The sequence below is a fragment of the Athene cunicularia genome, assembly GCF_003259725.1.
Source record: "Athene cunicularia isolate RWA chromosome 4 unlocalized genomic scaffold, athCun1 chr4_part1, whole genome shotgun sequence".
In the NCBI taxonomy this organism is placed as follows: domain Eukaryota; kingdom Metazoa; phylum Chordata; class Aves; order Strigiformes; family Strigidae; genus Athene; species Athene cunicularia.
Window position 1 is genome coordinate 14,815,017 of NW_020799098.1, and position 16,220 is coordinate 14,831,236.

Sequence of the window (16,220 nt, forward strand, 5' to 3'; positions counted from 1 at the left end):
GAAAAATTACTTTTGGATCGGAATCTAGACAATCTTTTTTGATTATTTATCTAAAACTAAAAGCAGGAAATGATTCATTTGATTTCTGCCAATACTGGAGTGTTGCCATTTTTAGCTCAGGAAGAGTAGGCTTCCTTTGGCAGCCTTTGCTTGCGTGATGATGAATGAAGTTCTATGTTTAGTGCTAGCTAAAATTTTATAGAGTCTAAAAAAGCAATCTAAACATGTTATAGGGAGTGGATAAGTTTTTTTAGATAACTACACCGTAAGTTTTCATGCTGTGTCACAGCAATACCTTCAATACATACATAGAAGAGGGACTCTTTCCAAAAAAAGATCTTTAAATACTTGAAAATGCACTATTTGTCATAATAAGCACATAATTCCCCCAAAGTGAATGCACACTCACAGTTACATTACATAGAGGAAAACATAAATGTCCCTCCTTGTCTTAATGATATAGCACCCAAATTACATGCAGTCATTTGTCATTGGAAAGCATAGACCACCATGGAATGGGCAGTTAAACAGCACAATAAAACCTACTGTAGACCTAACCGGGAACTGCTACCTACTGATGACCAGAAAAGTCTTAGAAGTCTTGACAATATAAATATTTGTCTGTGCTAAGAGTTATAGTAATTCAATCATGATACCATAATTGTGGGGATAGGATTGTGTAGAAATGATGTATTTATAACTGATGAAAACATTCAAGTCAAGTATATTTTCAAAAATAACCATTAATTTTACATGAATTAGTCTCACTGGATGACATTTGTCATTCAGACAAACTTATTTTCAAGGTCTGAAAATAAACAGACAAGTTTGAATAATTCAGGACTATTTTAAGAATATTTTGTACCCCACTCTAGTGTCCTTAACTCTGTTCTCACTGACATTTGCATACTAATTGCCTTTGTGATTTGCTGGAGTATTTCTCCCAAGCATTTCCTTTGATAACTCCCTGACAGCCTTCTGAAGTGGCATGTTCTGATGGGCCAGCTCTCATGTTGAGAACAGTCCCCTCATTCATGCACCTTCTCTAGCTCCAAGAGTGTGCTCAGATCTGGATGGACACTCTCAGAAGCTTTCCACCTCTGTGAAGACCATAGCCCTGTATGATGGTCATTGTGCTTGGTATCAGAATTCAGTTGAAAAGATGTATTGGCCATGTATAACATGTTATAGCTAACTGCTTTGTTTGGTGGGCAAGTTAACATTATCAGTTATTCTCCTCCATTCACAGTAAGCAAATAACTTGCCTCAGAACCATAAATGGTCTAGAATCTAAGCCAATCTTTTTCTTGCATTAAATAATTAGCCTATATGCCTATGGTTAGTTTAAGACCTTACCTTTCCTTATCTCGCCTGTGTTTGTTTTCCACATGAAAAATTGTGATGACATACATAAAACTTTCCAAAAATAGGGTATCAATGAGACAAAGAATATAGAATGGGAGTGACATTAATTCTGTAACTACACCTCACTGTGATTAAGTCTATTGCACAAAATTGTCCGGGGGACAGAGAATGAAGATGTACACAGAGAAAGAGACTGATAACAGCTGCATATTGATAGTCCTACCCTACTTCCTTTAAAATTGACTGTGCAGCCTGGTAGACTCCTTTGGGTAGTGTACAATGTCAGATGAATGGTCCTGTCTGATAAGCTACCTCAAAGGCACTTTGTACCAAATGCATTTGGGACACCCAGTTCAGACAGGTTTTGTTATTTTACTTTCTTTTACAACACTCAAGAAACATTATTCCTGGAATTAACAGTCACTAGTAAGATCAACGTTGAGCTGTGCTTCTGAGGGAGTTCATTAAATAAAAAGGGAGGATCCTAATGGAATCTGCCAGGATTAGTAAAAAGATAAGTCTGTGAAGGGACAGGATGCAACCACTGGAAAATGGAGAATTCAGCTTGGGCCAAATGCAAGGAATATATGATCTGGTTTCAACCACAGGCAGTATTAGGAGGAAATAATAAAAACTTTAAAAATAAGCAGATAGTGGATCATTTTTACTATCTTTCTACTTCATATTTCATTCTGTTCTGCAACAGAGATGAAGCAACTCAAAAGATTTCTTTTCCCATTCAAAATGTACATCATCTGCAATTCTATACTCTTACAATTATATTCATTTTTCTGTATCTTTTCAAAATCTTGCCTACATGATAGGAAGAACTAGGGTCACATGGAAAAGAGCAGACGAAGTAACTTGGCCTATATGTTACAGATAACAAAATCTGATTTCCATGGTTGTATTTCAGAGGTTAAGTAAATAAAGGAATGGAGGCCTAAACAGTGATGATAACAATGAATAATATAAAAGACTGTTTTCAGTGTGGGAACAGATAGTCGAGCAGACACGTTAGTGTTTAAATATCTTTATTTTGTGGACAGTTTAATTTATAGTTTAGATTTAAGACTTAAGGTAGAATCTCTCCAAATATGAGAGCTTTGCGTGTGTCATAAACCAAGCCATAAAGGAGTAAAAATTTAATTTTTAAGAAATTATTTGGTGTTCATCTTTATGACCCTCAGTCTCAGCTCTCCCCCCAAAGCACTCTCTGCCAATGCATATATGGCATTTGCAAGTGAACAGGATCCAAAAGCTTTGTCCCATTTCCCACCATGTACACTTTCAGATACTGTGTGGGCTACAGGGAATTTCCCTCTGCTCTGTTCCTGAAAATCAGAAACACTCACCTCTGTGGTATGCAGACTGAAAAATCATGCAGAGTCAACCAAAACTGCAGGTGGACTTATGGCCATTCCCCACTGATGGAAAAACACAAACAAAATTGATGCAAGAAAATCAATTGCTCCCTGAAGATTTTGTTTCCTCTCACCTCTTAACCCCTTTCTCCTCTCTGGCTGCCAGTCACTCTAAGTTTTCTCCTTCCTACCTTGAACTGCCACAGAAGAGAGTCTTAATGGTCTTGCCACACACATTTATTTCTTACATCCAAGGTTCCCAAATAAGACCTTCCTCAAGCTGTGTGCTATGCATCTGCTGTTAAATGTGCCCTCAAAGGAAAAATCCTTCGCATCCCTATTTCCATCAGAGACCAATCCAATAACATTTTCTATCTTAAGGTCCAACACTCAGGTATGAACTCATTTATGGAGTTACCTCAGATTGGCTTCACCTTGGACTAAGAAAATGGGCAGTGATCACCATGACTGCATTCAAACCCTACATTTTCTCTCCCAAACTCTTCCTGAGCACAACAGCACATCTTGCTTCCTCCCAGTTTCAGATTTGCTCAGTCAAGGAATTCCTCCACCCACTCTCACTTCTTTCTCCCAACTGCCCATCCCCACTGGCAGTCTGTGATAGACCCATTTGTTTCTCAAGAGGACAGATTGGAAGAAAGGAGATATTTTCTTTGCTGTCTTCCTCCTATATCACTCTCTGAGGACATAAGGACTAAATATATCAAAGCTGCAAGAGGCAAGGCCTGAGAAAAACCTTTACTGCTTTTCCTCATCTTCAAACTATTCCTTAATGATACAAAAAGATACCTATACAAAAAAAACATAAATAGGAATCTCTGTAGCTCTCTGCAAAAGAAAGGAAAGAAAAAAAAAAAAGAAAAAGTCAAAACTTGACATCACCTGAAGCATCTCAGTTACTCATTTCAGCAGCTGTTGTGAATCACATCTCATAGTCACTTTTATTGACAGTAAGATGTAAACTGAATTTTTGGAAACAATGGAACAAACAGTGGAAATGTTGTGTGCAGAGATACTTTAGATGCTATATTAATGAAAATGAATCTTTAACACGTTAAGTAAGTAGATTATGGATCTACACTAGTATGAATGACTAAACCACTCAGATTGCATAAGGCATATTAGAAGATAGATTCTCTGTGCTCTATAGATCCAACACCTAAATATAAAAATTAGGAAGTCAAATCACTTTTGGGTCCTTCAAGAATATTTTTGGGGTGTATAAAATATTTTCCTGAACAGAGGTTTAAAGAGGGACTAGAGAAAACCAGCAAATTTCAAACAGCATACCAGAAACCTCATTCAGATGTGTAACATTCTGAGAAGCAGCTTCCTTGTACAATCAGCAGCTGTAGAAAGATCTTAAAAATAAATACAGAGAGAATTTTTACACTGGTGACCTTGTCTGAGATTACATCATGTCTCAGTTCCCATGAATGCTGGCTACAACCTTGATTTCTGTCGTGTCTACTTGGAGATACATTTCTCTTCTGTATCAATAACATGCCATGTGTGTTTGAGCCAGGGAAGATTTGCTTCTTACTTCCATATTTGCTGTCAAAGCACTGAACCAGAAAACTGAGTTTCAGAGAACTGTTTCCTTTGCTGATGGACCTAGTACAACAAACTAACCATTTTCTCAGCTTTAACAAAAGTAGAGGGTAAGGGTTAATTCTGTATCATAATAGGCTACTTAAACATGCATAACCAGTTCACCCATGAATAAATTACATTAGCTATAGGGGCAGACTGTCTACAATGCACTATCCATACACTGAAGATACCTCTACAGAACAAATCCAGACACACTATTTAGCTAGCTTCAGGTACAATATGCAGTAGTTGGAAAAATGATCAAAGAAGCAATTACCTTTTTTTTTTTTTTTTTTTTTTTTTGTCATATATACATGTAATCTATCATCCCAACTTCATTAGGAGCTAGGCAGATATGCAAGGCAGACTGATGAATTCTTGATTGCTTATGTTTCCTATTAACTTGCTAATGTTAACATTTCCTTCAGTGGGATGAAAACATAATACATTGAGTAAAAGAAGCAGATGGTAGCATTATGCAACCTGTAAAAACTATTTTGGAAAGAGAGTGGTTATGACATCATATTCTTCTGCGATCAGCAGATGTTTCAGTAGTGTGAAAAATATTTACCCTAGCTGAGATCAGAGGGTATCCATTTATTACCCTCATTAAAACTAGACTGCATGTGTGTGTCTCTACTTGCAAAATGAGTTCTCCAATGGATGAGACTGCAAGACCAAGTCAAAAGAACATGGAAAACTTATATCTTTGAAGAAATAATCATTACCTCCATAACAGCACTTCACTGGAGGTGAACAGTTGTCTTGTGTTTTGGGAAAATGCTCTAAGACTGATTAATCAATATAGTTGTGTCCTGATCCTGTTGTTTAACTCAGAGGTTTCCAAGCTTCTCAAAGCCTGAAAATCTCTTTATTCTTTCCTTTTAAAGTAGTTTCTCAAATTTTCTTTTTTTGACCACAGAATCACTCAGACCAAGGAGGACAGCAAGGTGATGCAGGGTCAAACAACTCTTTTCTGTATTATTCTTTAACTGAACGAATTCATTAAAATTAAGACATGCTGCATTTATTCAAAGCTGTTCCTCTATCTGAACATCTAAAATGGCGGATATGCATTCCCAGTAAGCATGCCAGTTGCAGCAAAGGGTTTCTCTCTCTTTGAAACAGTGTTTCTACCCTCCAGTAGACAGAGGAATCTCATCTTTCTCTGCTGATTCTATGTAGAATTCTTTATTACAAATGATTTAATTTCTGCCTTTCTCATACACAGACTGAAATGTTTTTTCATAAATGGGATTTTTACAGATTTATTTTTGTACTATTTTGCCAGAAAAATTGTTGTAGACTATTGGTATTACAGTAGGCATGGTCATGATTAAACACCCCCATTGTATTAGGGTTTGTTCCAGCTCAAAAGAAAAAGACCATCCCTACCACAAAAAAGAAAGAAAAGAAAGAAAGAAAGAAAGAAAGAAAGAAAGAAAGAAAGAAAGAAAGAAAGAAAGAAAGAAAGAAAGAAAGAGAAAGAGAGAAAGAAAGAGAGAAAGAGAAAGAAAGAAAGAAAGAAAGAAAGAAAGAAAGAAAGAAAGAAAGAAAGAAAGAAAGAAAGAAAGAAAGAAAGAAAGAAAGAAAGAAAGAAAGAAAGAAAGAAAGAAAGAAAGAAAGAAAGAAAGAAAGAAAGAAAGAAAGAAAGAAAGAAAGAAAGAAAGAAAGAAAGAAAGAAAGAAAGAAAGAAAGAAAGAAAGAAAGAAAGAAAGAAAGAAAGAAAGAAAGAAAGAAAGAAAGAAAGAAAGAAAGAAAGAAAGAAAGAAAGAAAGAAAGAAAGAAAGAAAGAAAGAAAGAAAGAAAGAAAGAAAGAAAGAAAGAAAGAAAGAAAGAAAGAAAGAAAGAAAGAAAGAAAGAAAGAAAGAAAGAAAGAAAGAAAGAAAGAAAGAAAGAAAGAAAGAAAGAAAGAAAGAAAGAAAGAAAGAAAGAAAGAAAGAAAGAAAGAAAGAAAGAAAGAAAGAAAGAAAGAAAGAAAGAAAGAAAGAAAGAAAGAAAGAAAGAAAGAAAGAAAGAAAGAAAGAAAGAAAGAAAGAAAGAAAGAAAGAAAGAAAGAAAGAAAGAAAGAAAAGAAAAGAAAGAAATCATATCTCCATCCGCAGTTAAATTCAGACAAGAAGAAAGCTTCATTCTTTGGCTGCAATATTTAGCTGTGATCACTGAGCTATCGTTTTAAATGAAGAAAGGTTTCCCTCCGAGAAACCCTGCCTGTAAGGCAGGTTCACTTATTCACATTTAGATGGGCTTGTTTATGTAGACAGCATTAAAAGTATCACAGCTTCATTTCTCAGAAGGCTTCCCCCTCAGTTTCTTTCCAAGACAGTGTTCTTCTCCCAGTTCAGGGCTACATTCCTACTAAGGAGTCTTTCAGTGTCAACTCAGAAGAGGTTAAAAGGAGGCACTTTGACAAAAGCTCCCATGCTTAGCATGCAGTCTATAGAGAGAGGCTTTTCTCTGCAGAACACCATCAGGAAGGCTTCTTATGCATAAGAGTAGGACTGAATAAGAGAACAGGTTTTGGTTTGGCTGCCCACACAGGTATGCATTTCATATATTGTGATAGAAAGGTAAAATTGGACAGAAATTATTTAACAAACTCCAGCTTGTTCTTTTAACGTGAATTCTGAAGAGTGGGAACATATGGAAAAGCTTTGTAGACTCTTCTGGGCTAGCCATCTGTTTGCTGGCTGTGGTGCAATGGACTGGGTGTTCACTTCAAGCACTAGATAAATAAAATACAGGAATAAAACACATTTCTTTGGTCAATATTGACTGTTAACAATACCACAATCTTTAGGACTGCAGCCTACAACAATCCTCCTCCATCCTCAGGTAAGTTGGTACTTTGTCACATGTTCGAAACAAATATGAAACTTCTTACCCATGTTAAAATAGCCCTTCTTGTTTTGGAATTTCAGAGACTAGCATGGTACCAAAGAGGCAACTAATGATTGTGGGATTTACTGTCTTCAGTGTTTTCAAACATTTCCTTGCTAGTTAACCTACTTGTAATTAAAAGTCTATATATTTACAAAAAGAAATCAGCACTAAGCGGAAACACCTGAGACTTTTATGGGCAAAGCGTATCCTATGAAAAACTGTTGTTTAATGGCTGAATAAGAATTCACATAAACGTACTTTAACTTCAATATTGGCCTTATCCTCCTGGTGCTGCTGGCACATGATTATACTTCCTCTAGCTCCTTCATCAAATGTAATCACTGTTAAAGTTACTCTGGAGATATGCTTGGCAGCTCTAAGATCCTGATGTGAAGTTGCATTATATATTTTCCAGCAGTAACACCTAGACCTGTGGATTGGATCCTAAAATGAATGTAGTGGTGATAGTCGATTGTTTCTGTTGATGGATGGATGCCTCTGAGGCCACCCCACTGTTTGATTACACTCCATACTAGACTGATTCCTGAGTCATTTGTGTTTTTTAAACTTCCCTTCTAAATAAAATGCAAAATTATTTAGAATGTATGTTAAAATGATCCTTCTTGTCTGGGAATTGTAGAGACTAGTAGGCCGTCTTAGAGGTGTTTGCTTATAATTTTATTTAGGAAGATAATGATCCTCAGTCTCAAAAAGATTATCAGTCGTATTAGAAGCTGACACATACCATCATCCAAAATGATCAAGACAAAGGAATAAATAAATTCACAAGTGGAATAAATTGTTGGAACTATTCTCTAATATTTTTCCTGCTGAAAACACTAGTAGTCTTTCTATCAGAATACTAATCATTAATATTTCACTTAAAACACCGAAGTTGCACTATTTAATTGGATTTCTTTTCATATGTAAATGTATGTCTGCATGTCTATCTCCTTCTATGGAAAAAACTTCCATTCTAAAACCTCTAATTTCACCCAGGACTATCACAATGCTTTAGAACTGTAATTTATATCAAGCTGCCTGTTGTCCTTGTAAGGATAAGCATTACAGGAAGCAAACAAAACAAAACAAAACAAAACAAAACAAAACAAAACAAAAAAACTGGAAATAATATTGGAAAAGCTGCAAAATTGAACACCCTGAAGTTAGAAAATGCAGAATTAAGTTGATTATATAAATATTGTATTGCTCCCTACTTAGAAAATGCAGAATTAAGTTGATTATATAAATATTGTATTGCTCCCTACTTATTTAAATGAAGACTCCTCTTTCAGAGAACCTGAACTCATTAAGTGCATATTTAGATGGTACAGACTGAATGTGCAATTATTCAAAAGTGTATTTAATCTTTCTCGTATTTGCTACTCACTTTTTAATCCTAGCTCAAAGCACAGAATACCACTTTCCTCAAGGAAACATGTACGATTTTTATTTCACTGTAATGTATTTTGCAAACCTCAATCTACCTTCACACTGTCTTCAGTATTTTATGCAGGAGTAACTCAGAACTGGGAAATCTGACTTACCTGCCTCAGCTGGTGTCTGAATTCCAGGTGACCTGTACTAGATCTGGCTGGTATGGAGTTAACTTTCTTCATAGCAGCCTGTATGGTGCTGTGTTTTGGACCCTTGTCTAAAACATTGTTGATAACATGCCGGCCTTTTGCCTGTTGATGGAGTGCTTGCACAGCACCAAGGCTTTCTCTTCTTCCCACCCTTCCCATGCCCTATCCAAAAGTGCACGGGGAGTGCACAAGAGACTGAGAGTAGACGCAGCCAGATACCCTGAACCAAACTGAACAAATGGGGTAGGCCAGGCTGTGTAATGTCATGCTCAGCAATAAAACTAGGATAGCAGAAGAAGGTGAAGGATTTTGTCTCCCAAGTTAGCCATCATTCAGAGAATATTTGGGCACTGGTCTGTTTGTGGGAAATAATGAATGATTGCCTTTGTGTTATTTGTGGGGTTTTTATCTTACCTTCACTTATTAACCTATATTTATCTTGACTCACAAGTTTTCTCACATTTTCTCTACCTATTCTCCCACTCATCCTGCTGGGAGTTAGGGATTGAGAGGCTGTGTGGGTACTTGGCTGTTGACAAGGGTTAACCCACCAAATAAACACATTGGAGAGAGATATCACAGCAAAATGTGAGAGAACTATCACATGACTTTTCCACATCTGGCCACATGAACTATCACAATGTCAATCTATATAATATTTCCCCCACAACATGTCCCACTTTCCTATTCCCTGCTTGACCCTATCAGGGACCCTTGGAGACATCAGTGACACCCTGTTGACCACCCTACTGGACTTTCCTTTCCATGAAGTCAAGAACTCAGTTCCTCTAAGTCATAAGGGAACAGGACAGAATTCATTCACCAAGAGGTGGAAGCACTCCAGGTTTCAGAGTATAGACATCATCCAGTCAAATTGTCTGAAATAGTCTGAGTTTTCCTTTATAAACTGAAAACAAGATATTGTACTTAGAAATACAGGAAAGTGAATAGGAAGTGCTATGAGTACCTTCAAAAATAATACCATTTGACAGAGGAGCTGCCTCATTCAATTTAACCAAATATTTAAATTCATAAAACCAAAAAAAAATTTATTGGGAACAAAATATAATTAGCTTTAACTTGAAGAGTGAATCCTATGAGCTGAATCTCTTAATGCTCGTGAGCTCTCTTAATCCAGATGTAGCCATGTCGTTCCACTAAATACTGTATTCTAGGTCCATAACAGCCACCAAACCTGGCAATACTGACTGCTATGTAGCATAAAGACATGGACCATTAGAGATGTACAGCAAGGTATTTCATACAACTAATTCACATCCAAACTTTTTATTTTAACTGAAAGGATAAAATGCTGGTTGAGAAAAACTGAATTTTTTCCTACTCTTTAGATCTTACTGGAGGATTTGTCAGTCACCACTTCTGTAATATCAGGTTTTTTGGAAAGTCACAGCAGATTTTTCAAATACACTCCCAATTCCACTAGTCTGGTATGCAGCTATTAGATCTGACTCCTCTTAACAATCATGAAAGATCCCAACAGTTTTCATTGTCAAACTATTTTAAAATCGAGACATCAATTGCTCCAGTCCACATCACACTGTTTTGCAGTAATGGACTTTTACTAACTTGGGACAAAACAATTTCAAGAAAAAGATCCCTTGTTCTTATCCTCTCTATTTTAAAATATAAATTAAAATACCAATTTCTTCAAAATTAAAGCTGAGATATACCTAATATGACATGACTAATGTGCCTCCTAAACTACTCCAATGAGTGAACAAAGTTATAAAAACTATGAACTGCTGAAAGAAAATATATTAGCAGAAAGCAAGGCCAAGTCTTTTAAGCACATTTTCATACTGACTAGCTCACCTGGGTTAATGCCGAGTGAAAGATAACACTATAAAGACAATACAGGTCTACTTTTTTGGTTTGGGTTTTAAGTGATGGAAACCTATATTCCAGACTCATAGCTTTTTTTTTTTTTTTTTTTTTAAAATTTTTTTTTTAACATTGAAAGTGGAACTGGAACCAACATATAAAAGTGATCTAATGAAAGTTCTTGTCTCTGTCAAAGTATATAATAAAGAAGCAAAGCTTGTGGGAGAAGGTGACATCTTTTATTATGCCAGTATTTCCTCTTGCTATGTGCCATACTTCTCTAACATCCTTTACTACCATAGCTACCATAATGTTTATACAACAAATGCTTTGCTTGTTGCACTAATACCTAGGATATACTAACATTATTGTTGGGCAGAGGGACAGGTTCAGTATGTACAATTATAATCAAATACTTTATTTAATACAAAACTCCCTGGTGATTTCTGCATGCATATTGCCACTAGCACATTTGCAAAACTGACAGCATGAAAAAAACCCAAAACCGCTCATTGTTAGAATCAGAGCACAGTGGAGCTTTAAAAATTCCCCAGATACAAATGCTCTCTTCTTTGAGGGCTTACAGGTGGCACAAGTGGGAAAATGTACAGTTTCTTGGCATTTTGCATGGTGTATTGATTAATTTTATAAAGGAGGTGGGGCATAGAAAGGCCTCCAGATCAGCAGCTCATTTCAACAAAATAGTTGAAATTCCATAGTACCGGCTTGGAGCAGTTACTTGCGAATTGCTGTATTGCAACAGACCTGGTTTTGGTGAGTAAACCGGTTATGAAGGAGGGAAAAAGAGAACTGAGAACTCAAGCTGATGCTGAACAGCATGAGTGTGAAAGTTTGATCAGTGCGTACAAGTGCTGTTTCTTCACATAAAGAAGAAACCGGCACATGGGGAAACTCTCCTCTGCCCATCAAAGCACCTCATGTATTCACAGTGTGAATTTACACAAATATTTATGTAATGAAGTACAGCAGAGCAGTAGCAGTTAATATTTGTTACATTTCAATAGCAAAAAGAAAAGGTAGCATGGACTGAAACCAGTCTCTTGTGTTCTAACCATCCCCCTATCTTGCTCCTATTTATTTCGTTGTGATATTTTTCATGACATCCCAGGAATCTTTCACTTTTGCTCCTCCAGAACAATCAAGGAAAACACAAAAAGTTAGGCAACCTATGACCAACAGGTAGCTTCGGGGCTTTGTTGGCTCTTTGGTGCTTGCACATGTTTTTAATGTAATAAGAAAAAGAATTATAAACACAAAATGAATGCTCAGTGATGCAAACAACTTTCAAGAATCACATTAGCTAATACATTTCTTTAAAAGAAGTGCTATACTTTTTGTATTTGTTAAGAAATACACTCTGTATCAGGGATCTGTGGTTCCCTTTTCATTATCAGGGGATAATATAATTGATTTTGCATGAACCTTTAAGAATTACTATTTCCTGTTCAGTGGTTTTATTTTCAATTTGATAATGAAACACCCATAAAATTTGAAGGTTTATTGGAGAGAAGGGGTTTAGTACTAGCACCTGGCAACTATATGGAATGCATACTCAACTAAGGATTAAAAATCAGCATTCCTGTGATTTTTTTTTTATTTTTTTTTTTTCACTCTGCCATTTGTACATGGGGTCAGGGAAATTAGCCTGTGTGCAGGCAGTGGAGGTGAGAGTGAGCAGAGAAAGGCTCCAGAGCAGCTGCTCGAGAAGCCATCTTAGAGATGGAGGCAGCTGCAACCAAGTCTTCCTACAAACTTCAGTAGCTTTGAGGTGAGGGCACTCAGGCTGGTACCTACTGAATTCTCTGCAGAAAAACAAAACTGATAAAAAAAATATAATCAAAACATGTATATTTTAATGGACAAGTTCTGTTGAGATTTCAGTCAAATCATTCAAAGCCACATATTCAAAAGCAACAAGCACATTTTCTTGCTATCAGCTCTGTATGATCTATCCGTGTCACTTTGATAGGGAATAGTTTTTCAAATCACTGGGACTAGAAGAGAAACAACATTGGAAAATCTTGGATTGTGTCTTGGAAAATGTTCAGAAATGTTATTAACAGGGAATATCATTTAAGCTGTGAAAGCTTAAACACAAACATATTGTTGTCAGACCATCTTTAAAATAAGCTTAGAAGCTATCACATGAAGTAGAGATAGTAGTTATTTGTAAAACTCCAAGTAGCTGGATTAAAAACATGGTTTATTAGTATGTATTATTAATATGATTGAAGAAAGAAAAAAGGAAGAACAGCAATTAAAGACAGTTTCTTGTACAAGTCCAGAGTCCATTTCTAAACTAGATGGAATCATCTCTCCATCACTCCTACTACCTAGGGCTCAATATAAAATCGTTGACAATTCAAAAAAGTAATCATTGTAAAAAACTGAGATATCTTCATCTTACCCGCCCTAAATATTCAATATGCAAATAAATAGATTGCCCAACATTTTTTATGAGAAAGGATAACATAAATTAAAAATTATAAGAAACACAAACAGGAATGGACAATTTTTAAGCTTTCTGATAACTGTCATTTTAATATTTATTTTCCAGAGACACTGTGCAACTCATCTGTTTTCCAGGTTCTCAAGAACTCGGTTTTATCTTTATCACAAATAGAAAACGGATTTGTTTTCAAAAAACAAGGTGTACACTGACTCTTTCAAGCTATATGCCTTTCTACTCCTGTGGTCAAGTACCTTGCAGTTATTATCGCTTATTTGTTCAAGTGGTGAGGAAATATTAAATATCACAGGTTCTCAGCAGAGACTGGACAATAATTATCAACAGATGGCTGGCAGTAAGGTTTTGAGAGAGAGAAAGAAATTGCCCTGCCTTCCAAAACAACCCTCTACATGAAGCCCTAAGTAACTCAGAGGTGAGTTTTAGTTAAAATCAGATTTAAGTTAACTATCTGTTTTCTCACCATGCTTTTTGTGTTACTTTAACCCATGCATATTTAGCTGTGATGATCAAGCACAAACGCTGTATGCCCTGCCCTTCTCATAACAATGATATTTACATTCGAAAAACCCAGGAACTTCTTGTAATTTACTCTCCTATTAGAAGTAATACCACTGTTGAGTAATTAGGCATGTACAATTTTACAACACTGTCTTAAGCTTCCATATCCATGCGTCTTAAATGACTCCCCAGAAGATGTGGAAATACGTAGTGGGACAGATCCTCCTCTGAAGTTATTGATGAAGTTAAGATAATTTATTCCAGGCTCCCTTTACATGTGATATGCTTTTTTTCAGAAGAAACATGTGGCTAATCAAACCACTAGACCTTCAGTTATTTGCTTCACAAATCAGCCCTTCCCCAAATATTTTTAAAGCATGTCTGGTCTGCAAATACTGGGAAAAATTAAAGACAGTAGAAACTGCCTTACTACCCATCACACCCCATTTTCCTTTGCCTTGTGTACCTGAAGGGGTCCATCTGGGTATTGCACTCCAGGTGCCTCAGTTAGAAACCCTGTTGAAGCCCCAGCTAATTCATAAGGCTAAATCCCAGGGATCTCCACTGAGTTTCTGCAATGCAAAAAAAACAGATGTATTTTCTCTTATTAAATCTGGTCTTTATTTGTGAGCTGCTACAGAGAAAAGTGAGACTGTTATACGAAGATGACTTCTACACTCCTTATATTGCTATGCTTTGTACGGAGAGCCCACACAAGAACTCCCAAATCATTGTAGCAATTCAGTTGTAGTATTTTTAATTATTGAAATAAGCTCCAGAAGTTCATTACTATTGGTTCTCAACTGCTTTGCCACACAGTACCACACAAAGCTGCCTGAAAGGCAGCTGGAAGGTGGAGGAATTTGTCTTCACCCACCGCAGATGTTCAGCACTGTGTGTTACTAACACCAGCAAATCCCTCTGCTGACAGACACCCCAGTGCCACTTCTTGCCATATGTGAAGCCTGACTGGAGCAACTTATACTTGGTAAGACCAGGATCCTAAACACACAGGGACTTTGTGCCACAAACCATAGCCAAAGCAGAGCTTCCAATTCACCCTGACATCAGCTGCATCCTCCACCAACCTCTCCCACTCGGGGCAGATCTGAAGAGCCCTTCATTCAAAACACATTAGCCCATCAGCAAGGCAGCCTCTGGTTTTCATTTACTGTTGCATTTGGATTATGCTTTCTGGAATGATGCAATATTTTTTCCGTTCTCAACACACACAAAAAAGTAACTGAAATTTGTACTGAGTTACTATGAGCTTATTTCACCAAAAGTTACCATTATTTTCTGTCAGACTGGGGACGTAAAGTGATATTCACCTGTAAGCAGACTGCCAGCCCAAGAGCTGTGTAGTGTTTAAGACACTATTTTAATATAATAGCTAAAGTATGTGTTCATTAAAATCCACTTGATATTAACATCAAAACAACAATAAAGCTCAAAGTCAAGGTCAAGACTGTACATCTGGGTAAAACCTTCTCCACTTGTTTCTTGCTTCTAAGCCACAACTAACAAAAAGAGATTCCTTTCTCTCCCTCATTTTATGAGAAGCCACTGAAAATAAAAGATCTACCTGTTCTTTGTAAAAACATTTCCTGCCCTTCTGCAAAACAAGATAAAAGACCTATTACTATGGCTTGTTACCAGAAACTCTGAAGTTCTATGATGGACCTAATACATTGTCACAAATCAATAAGTAAGTAACATTCATCTTATATAAACGTTTAAACAATTTATGTACATGATCATATTTTCTTTTTCCTGAAAGATCTCGGTAACTAATGTGCCTACACACAATGATTATCAAACCACAGTTTGGACAGATTTTTGAAATGGAGTCTCAATAATATTTTCTGTTAAATTAAATTCATTTAATGTGTCACAGAAACATTTATTCTTGGTTTTTCTAAGTACCATAAACCCAAATGAAATGTTAACAAATTTTTTTAAAATCAGCACTTTTACCCTAGCTGATGTAATAAAAAAAGTTTTCATATTTTCATATAAAAAACTCAGTTTTAAAATGTCCTTTAATCACTTAGCTTGGTATTTTTACACGTGTTTCAATAAAAAATTCTATCCAATGAATTCCCTTCTAAAAACACTAGTAAGTTTGGAAGTTGAATGTCATATGACTAAATAAAAGGCTCATTGCATTGACAGGAGAAGGTGGAAGAGGTAAATGTGAGCAGTAGCAGATAAAAAAGCTGCACATTCTGGACCTCATGCAAGGACTCTGCACACATATGCGCACACATACACTCAAACATGGATTTGGACAAGAACTTGCCAAAATCCATCCCTGAGGCAAACCAGCCAGGCCTGGAAGGCTGTTCCCTTTCACATAAAAATAGTAATATTGAATAAAAATACTTGGAAGTCCTCCAATGCCTTATACAGCATAATTTCTGTTTCTCTTCCCCACGTATACCCACAGGCTTGCTCCTGCTCTATGGTCCCTGTTCTCCCTGGTTTCTCACCAAGGTAATATATTTGTGCCACTATGAATGAAAAGCAACATTCTGAATTATAAGTGCAAAGAAATCTGTGTTCTTAACATCCTTG